Source organism: Schistocerca nitens, chromosome 6, assembly GCF_023898315.1.
Source record: "Schistocerca nitens isolate TAMUIC-IGC-003100 chromosome 6, iqSchNite1.1, whole genome shotgun sequence".
Classification (NCBI taxonomy): domain Eukaryota; kingdom Metazoa; phylum Arthropoda; class Insecta; order Orthoptera; family Acrididae; genus Schistocerca; species Schistocerca nitens.
The window spans coordinates 88,456-97,163 of NC_064619.1; the positions used below are offsets into that span (position 1 = coordinate 88,456).

At 41.8% G+C, this 8,708-nt stretch overlaps 1 pseudogene; it reads right to left on the minus strand.

Annotated features, from left to right (window-relative positions):
• Positions 1-2,990: 2,990 nt before the first annotated feature.
• On the minus strand, positions 2,991-3,713 carry LOC126263745 (protein DEK-like; annotated as a pseudogene).
• Positions 3,714-8,708: the final 4,995 nt, after the last annotated feature.

Here is an 8,708-nt window from a genome sequence, read left to right on the forward strand (position 1 = left end):
GATCAGTTTCTTCCCTTAATCTGTCTCTCACGGAGACGATTTCCTTGTGTACATTAATATATTAAAAATTATCCCAAAAACTTGCTGATATCCTTCATAAAGTGCTATCTATGCTTCTGTAAAGATTGGAGCACATGTAATTCGAAGTGTAGTTTTTTATTTATTCATGTTTGAACAAGTTTGAAGGTCTTTAAAAAACTTTCTTGATGTTCAAATTAATTCTTTCTGGTAATTTAGTCTGTAACACAATCTTCTGTCATATTTCCTTAACGTCATCATAATTGCGATGATCAAACTGTTTTTGTTTAAATCATTTCATGTATAACATGTGTGCATGGTTAGCACATGTACTTAGTATGTATTTGGAATGTACAACGTTGTTCCTTAAATAAATGTTAAAAAAATTGAGTAGCTCGTTGGAACATCAATGCCACATCAACCGTGGAACTATGGTGCGAATCCTCGTAAGGTTCCTTTTTTTATTTTTTAGACGTCCTTTCCCTAGTCCTCGCCGTTTATAAGTAAGACGTCATTTTGTTACATAACAATAGCCAAGCACATGACAGTGGGATCCATTAAACTGGATGCATTTGTCTAGCAACCTCGCAGTCCACAACCATAGCTTGTTCTGCCAAGTTCACGTAGGGTGGCCTCTCGATGGGGTACACAAGTGATGGATACATCGATATGCTTTTGGTGCTGGGTGTATCAGACAACCAAAATTACTGCTGCTCCCGCGTAAGCTGCAGGGTACGCTCAAAGGCGCCATATCGATAAGAATATTTTTTGTCTCCTGGGGCAACGCCTTTGGGAATCCGGTAATCTTCGTACACAAATAATGGAGAGAGGTCGTCCAAGGACTAGATGACTCTAAAATCACAGGACGCGATCCTTGAAACCATTCTTGTTGTAGTGTTTCACGACGAAGAACTGCATCGTAACATTACACGTCAATCCAACGCTAGCGCCCAGAAGATCGCTCTCGACGAATCCGGTTTTCTGAATTACGATACCTGTGGGCAGAAATCGTGGGAGGGGTGCTTTGGGGCCTTAGCTATTGCCGGACAAGTTCAATGCGGCCCTGTATTGTACTTTTCTGTATAATACTTTGCGTGATGCATTAGAAAACGTTTCACTTGGTGCTCGGCGACAGCTGTGATTTCATAATGATGGCGCATAGCTACACTTAGGATAGTTGTTAATGGTTTACCAATAAGAAAATGGCCTGGAGTAAGGTACGAGAATTCGTCTGGGTTGTTAGGCAGTTGTGTAATGGGTCGGGAATTCAAACATGCATCAATCTGTGTCAGTAGTGTGTATGTCTTCGAACATCAGCACTTGGTTTCCCACGACTCTCTTCAAATGTGTCTTGACAGATTTTGTGTCTGCTTCCCTAACACCACCAAAATGTTGGACATGAGGTGGGATAAAATGCCAGTGTATACCATTTTGTGATGCATAATTGTGGATTTTGGTTGTGTGAAACTGACAGCTTAACAGTTTATGCAGTTCATTCAGCTCATTCCTTGCACTCACAAACGTCGTCCCATTGTCACTGTACACGTATGCGCAAACGCCTCGTCGTGAAATGAGTTTTCGAAGAGCACCAATGAAACCTTGGGAGGATAAATCAGTGACAAGCTCGATTTGTACTGCCTTTGTTACCATGCAAACGAACAAGGCAATGTAGACCTTTGTCCTAGTTTTGCTCTTCTTTCCTCCATTGCTTACGTGTAGTGGCCTTCCATAGTCAACCACATAACTAAGAAAGGTCTGCTTTGCTCAACACGCACTGAAGGAAGTTGTCCCATTAGCTGTGTTGCAGTGGTTGCCTTCAAGCGGTAGCAAGGAAGGCACTTGAGGATTGTTTGTCTGATTACAAATCTTCCTTTGGGTATCCTGTACCTTCGTCTGAGGCGTGCTAACAGCAGCTGAGATCCTACATGCAACAAACGAAGATGCTCGGTCATGACTATTAATTTAGACGCTCAGGATGAAGAATCGTGGGGTGCTTCTGACTGTAAGAAACTTTTGATTGTTCCTATCTGTCATCCACCCTTGACAACTGTTCCTTGTCCAGAAAGGGATGAAGTGAGTTCCGTTTGCTTTTCTTGGGGTTTGGTCGGCCATGTTATAATTCTTTAATTTCCTTGTAATAATCTTGCTGTTGCACCATACGAATGACTGCCTTCGATGCTGTGTGAAGTTCTCCTGCTGTTAGTTTCCACTATTCCTATCAGTGGGTTGCCACCTAAGATTGTTTGTGTAGCTCACATTAGGTATGGAACATCAAGGTCTGAAGAAATTGACAAGTTGTAAATTCTCTGGAATATTATGTTAATAATAAGCTTCTAAAATTTATCAATAAAATGAAAAAGCTTTCACTAATAAAGGTAACCTAAAACTGCTCTTAAAAGTATACAGTTCTCTTAATGTAGAATATTGAAACAAACATGCACTTCAGTAGACATCTGGACTCTTTCCCATGGTATTTCTATTAAAGTGTTTTGGTTCTTACAACTGCAAGAGATTATTTCTTGTTATTTTATAAACCAAATTTTAAGTCAAATAACATTCTCTTGATATGGTCATTTTTATTTAAAATTGCGTAGTATTCTGCAAGATGCGCATGAAGTGCATATACGAGAATCACTAAATCTTGCAGCAGCATATTTTTCATGTAGATATACATGATTTTACTGTTACTTTAATGAAACCCTTCTCGTGTGCTAGGTCAAAATGTGGATAATGAGCATATACTTGTTTACAAACAGTATTCATTGTTATTTCTTCGAGGTTAGCTCCTTCCAAAATTTCTTTGACTTACGCCTTTATTTCTTCATCTGTAGGTAGTGTTTTTGCCTTTTTCGAGAGGGGTTCATCTTCAGATGAAGACTTGTCATCACTCTTACTAGAGGATTTCCGTTTTTTAGCTGAAGACTCCTTCTCAGACATTTTGTTTGGAATCTTTTAGCGTTAGCTTTCTTGGTTTATTTAGATTGGCTTCTGCGATCATTCTTTGATTTGGACTCTGACTCTGAATCTTCACTGCTAGCTTCTTCATCAGTTTCATCTTGTTTGTCTGTTGCTTTATCTTCTGATTTCGAAAGGTCCTGGTCGTTGGATGTTTGAGCTGTAGAGGGCTTTGGTCTGGTGCCAGGAACAGGCGCACAAGAGCTTTTGGGTTCTAACAGAAATCTTAAAATTCTCTCTACAAGTTCATCACCTTCCATCTTCCTCAGAATGTGTTTCTTCTTTCCTTACTGATCTGACCCTTTGTCAAAGTCAAACCCACAGAATTTCTGTATTGTTTCTCACAAGAGTGACCTTCCCAACTCTCTTCAACAGAACTGTTTGAAATGGCTTTAGAGCATCAGCCTTGAATTTCTTGACAAAAGGCTCATTCTTGCTATTTCACCCAGGGGAGTTCCTTTGCCTTTTGGTATTTCAATTGCCTTCGCTTCTTTAGGCTCATTGAATTCTTCTTTGAATCCTTCCACTTTCTTTCTCTCTCTTGCATCTGATATTTCTGGGGATTGCTCCAGCAATGGATCTTTTTCATCCCTCGACTTGTCGTTAATTCCGTCAACATCCTCGTCATCCTCACCATCATCCTCTTCTTCACTTCCTTCTTTCTGCCAGAATCTTTCGATCTGAATGTTAAGGTTGGTATTGCATGCAAGGCATGACTGTACTTTTCGAGCATTGTACATAACTGAATGAGGAACACAACCCAGCCAAAAGATGTTTCCTGTAAGGTTGGATGGTTATCCCTTTTCAGCTGACCAGGCTGCAATACATAAAAAAATATCGATGCTCGAAGCAGAAGATCAATCTTCCCAGGTCTGTTAAATGATGGGTCAGCTAACCTTACGCGCTTAAGAAGCTGCCAGGTGGAGCTTTCAAAGGCTGCTGTTGAGAGTGGCCATGTTATACACGGTAGTAACGCACAGACAGCATGCGTGCCATAATCAGCAACTCTTGAGGAAATTTACACAGTGCAAACGTGCGACGACTCTACCTTTTGAACATCGCTGATGCCACTCATTGGTGTCGGATGCCTACTGAGCTGTAGTCCCATCCGATCTGCTAAGCTTCTAGACATGAAGTTTACTTGTGAGGCGGTGTCAAGAAGTGCCCTGCATTTGTATACATTTCCATTTTTGTCGGCGATGTTCACAGATACAGTAGATAACAATACTTCTGCACGCTGGTGGTCTCCTTTCATTGTGCAGTAAGCTTGCTGTTGTACATTCATTTCTCCGTTTCTAGTCACTATTACTGGCTTGTTCCTTGTGCAAAAATGTGTGGTGGTGGTTGTTACAAATACGGCAGTTGCCAGCACGGCATTCCTTCTGCCTATGATTGACAGTTGAAACAAAGTTTTTGTCTGTTCACGAAGTCTGTTCTACTAGTAGTGTCGCCCTCTTTGAACTTAGGACACCTACTTAGCATATGCGTTGAGTTGCAGAACGCACAGACGGGGGCAGTCGCGAGAAATGCACGTCGAGAACTGTACCCTTCTGCCTTAGTATGCTTCGCGGCCCGCTGCTGGGACTAGGGCAGCATTTTGTCTGGATGAATGAGCTCTAACGTCTGACATCTGGTTTGTAGAAATGCCACCAGATCTTTCAGACGAGGAAATGTGGTGTCAGCTGGTTTACATTCCCACTGTTTCCTCAGAGTCACACTAATGTAATCCAACAAAATGTACGAGGGCAATATTTCGTGCAATTGAATGACGACCTGCATTACCTCAATAGCGTTCAGATTACCCGTTAGAAGATTAATTACCATTCGTTAAGTCCTTAGCAGATTCAATTATGACGTTGGACAGATTCAGAAGTCCTTATAATGCAATTCAACAATTAACTTGGGATTGTTATACCTTTGAACAATCAAATCCCATGCAATCTTGAAGTTACTTTCTGTGACCGGTAAGTTTTCAACCAGCTTACGAGGTTCAGCAGACACACATGACAATAAATAATAATAGTGCTGGACATCAGTTAAGGGTTCATTGCTAATAACTAGTGCCTTAAAGGTATCGAAGAAATGCGTGATTTCTGCTATGTTACCATTGAAGTTTGGTAGTGAAATTGCTGGGAGCTTTATTTCACGTGCACTGCATGAACTTGCAGACTTGGGTAGTAACACAACATCTGACTGGAGCAGTGTCGCTATCTTTGGTTCTAAATCCAAGCACAAGTCTTCAAATGACTCCCTGTCTGCATCATGAGATTCTTCTACATCGTTAATCCATAACTGATTTTGGGTGTCGTTTCATTCTTCCTTGCTTGTATTTAGCAGTGACTGCCTTACTTTAATGTCGTTGAGGTTGGATCCTCCATGAAGGCTATTAATAAACGTTGAGAGTCTAGTCACTCGCGACTTGATTACTGCTCTTTTCTTAGTTAAATTTCGTTTCTCGACAGGATCCATGTTTCACGAGATTAGCGCAAAGGATAATAGATTAAGGAAATCGAGCCAGCCTGCTCACAGGGCAGGACGACGGTACCTGTAGAGCGCTGACTGGGCTGCAGCTGCCGGCGGAGGCGGCGACGGTCGGCGGTCACTGGTGCACCGGTGTCGCGTTGTGGGGACTGCTTGGCTGTGTCACGACGTCTGCTGGCTGGAGGTGCACTTCACAGCACGATCCTCGCAGCGTTTCTACCTTCGAGAGCTCTAGTGCGGACGTCGGTCACTGCTGACGCTTGAGAGAAATGCAGAGCGTATGCCAATCTCGAAGAATCACACAGAAAGACACGATAATTCGCGCTACGTGCAAATCAAAGCACGTAACTTTTGTGCTGGAACATAGTTATATCCAGCCCGGAGGACAAAATGTAGGCAGCTGCAAAACGCGAGGTAAATTCTGCGCTGCCTCACTCCTTCCACAGTCCAAATGAATGTATATCACTCTTTGCAAAGGAAAGGCGGTTGAAAATGAAAGTACAAGACTGATAAAGATGGTCTGTATTTGGACATTACATTGCGGGACACAGTTACAGGTGCGTGCGCGCTGCTTGGCGCTCACGGCCCGTCTCCCCTGTCCAGGCCAGCTCGGCCTTGCATTGTGTGGACGGGCGTGCAGAAAAAATTCTTACCTGCAGCGAGTGTCCAGTCGCAGATGTGCCCTTGTGGCACGCTGCACCAATACAGAACACTCACCTTACACACAGCATCCACTGCAATTATTTTAAAATTCAGCTTTTCGTTGGTAAAGCATCAGTTTAAAATTTCGATTAAGTATCAATACCTCCTTTTAAAGCTAAAACATGCCAATACTTTCAAAGTTTCAAAATGTACAGTTTTCACGATCATGCAATACCATTGGGCACATCACTTTCGAATACAGTATGTATCCGACTTTTATTTGAAGTTATTTGGAGTTGCTTCGCCATAGCATGATACAAACAGAGTGATTCAGGATCAATGTCACATAATTTGTGAGGTTACTCTATACTTGAAACTGAACCTATAACGTCCTATGAACATGTGTCCGATTTTCAGTCGGTACGGAAATGGAGCAAGTTGAAGGCCACACACATCCATGAATGGATATAAGCGTGAATATTACTTGTGGTGGACAGAATAATGGTGGGGCAGATCCATCCTACAGGAGGTATATGCGTTCTCCGACAGATGGCAGCACTGTGACGAGGCACCAACTGCAAGTGAACCCAGTGCACAATCGTGGGTTGTATAAGTGAGTAGCTGTGAGGCCGTGGGGGTGTCGTAAGTGAGCGTTATTTAATTGAGTAAGTGCACTGTGTGCGTGAATACTAAAATGCCGCGTAAGTTCACCCATGCGGAAGATGCAGAGATGATGTTTATGTGCAGATACTGTAATGGTAGTGCCCGTGTTGCTGTGATAGAATACCAGAGACGTTTCCTTGACTGACGAAACCGCTGTGCCAAAGTGCTTCTCAGGTTTTTTAAACATTACTTGAGTCTGGAACAGTACCCAGTATTGCAATGGATGTTTTTCAATTTTTTGTAACATGAAGGCTATTCGGAAAGTAATGTCCGATTGGTCACGAAATGGAAACCACTGTGAGAATCAACAGTTAGCTATACTTTCAAGCTATTTCTCTGCGTAATTACCACCTCGACTTAGACATTTGTCATAGCGCTGTACCAAATTTCCAGTACCCTCGTCGCAGGAGGCAGCCACCTATCCTTTCCGCTAATTCTCTACCCTTGTCTACAGCTCGTTCTCTGTGACAAATCTTGTCTTCACAGCCAACTGTTCATGTGAGCAGAGATGAAACTCAGGGTAAGCCAACTGCGGACTGTATTGTGCATAATAAAACACTTCCCATCGAAAACGCTGCAGGAGTGTCTTCATGGCCCTTGCAGAGTGCGGCGGAGACTTGTCACGAAGAAGGAAACGACGACAGTTACGTGGGGTGCACGACGTCAGACGAAATCCCTAACCGGGCCGTCCAACTTGGCGGGAGACACTATTTTCTAGATACCTTTATGTGCTCACTGTGCGTTCAGAACTGAAAAGAACGGCGTGATACGATCGACGATGAGACCTTACTTTCCGAATAGCCCTCATACATACAATTCCCATTCTGATTTACAAATACTGTATTCCTACAAAGCTAAATGACAAAATGAGCTGTCTGTTTTATTATTAATATAATTGCTTTATTCTGATGGTTAAAGTATTTCATAAAATTTAATAAATCATGTAATCAAATTGTTAACGACGAAAACAATGAAAATTCACGTAACTAATGATTAACTCACATTATGAAATGTACAAGGAATTATAAAAATTTATCTTAAGTTGAAATACACAAGGAAACCATTGAGGAGGCATTATTTCTTTGATACACCATGAATGACCAATTTTCAGGTAGAAAACACGTTTGTAGATGATACTAAATAGTAGTTTAATTGACATGGCACCAGCGACAGTAAAACGCCTCCTGATTGGCACCAACAAGCCCTGTGACATAAGATGTTACCTCTTGTGTGGGGTGTCGTCAACCCGATTATCGAAGCAATGTATTTTGGATATAAATATATGCTAAAAAATGTCGCTTTGACTAGGTTTGAACTAAAACTTATTGGGCTAAAACTTGTGTTTTATGCCCAGTCTCATTTCACTGCTAAAGATATTTTAAGTCTGAAAATCTGAACGAGGGGGGGGGGGAGATAGATAGATAGAGAGAGAGAGAGAGAAGGAGGGAGGGAGAGAGAGGGAGGGTCAAGTATTTTATGTGTTATTAAAAGATAAGTTGAAAACAAGACATGGCAATCAAACATAATTTATGGTGGCTTCTACTTCTTTTTACACAGCTTACCTACAAGTAGTAATAGGGATGCAAATTTGAAATATCCTACATGGTACAAAGTGAAATAACAACAATAAAAACAAATTATACCATGAAGAGCATATTACTATCTAATCTAGAAACTCTGAGCATTGTCTAAATTTTGTAGTATTCACTTGCGACTTGAACGGAATGTTGTCTTCAACACGACAGAGCTACACTGAAGCACCAACGAAACTGGCATAGGGATGCATATTCCAATACGGAGATATGTAAACAAGCAGAAGACGGCGCTGCAGTCGGCAATGCCTATATAAGACAAAAGGTGCCTGGCACAGTTGTTAGATCAGTTACTGCTGCTACCAAGGCAGGTTATCCAGATTTAAGAAACTTGGAACGCGGTGTTATAGTCGGCGC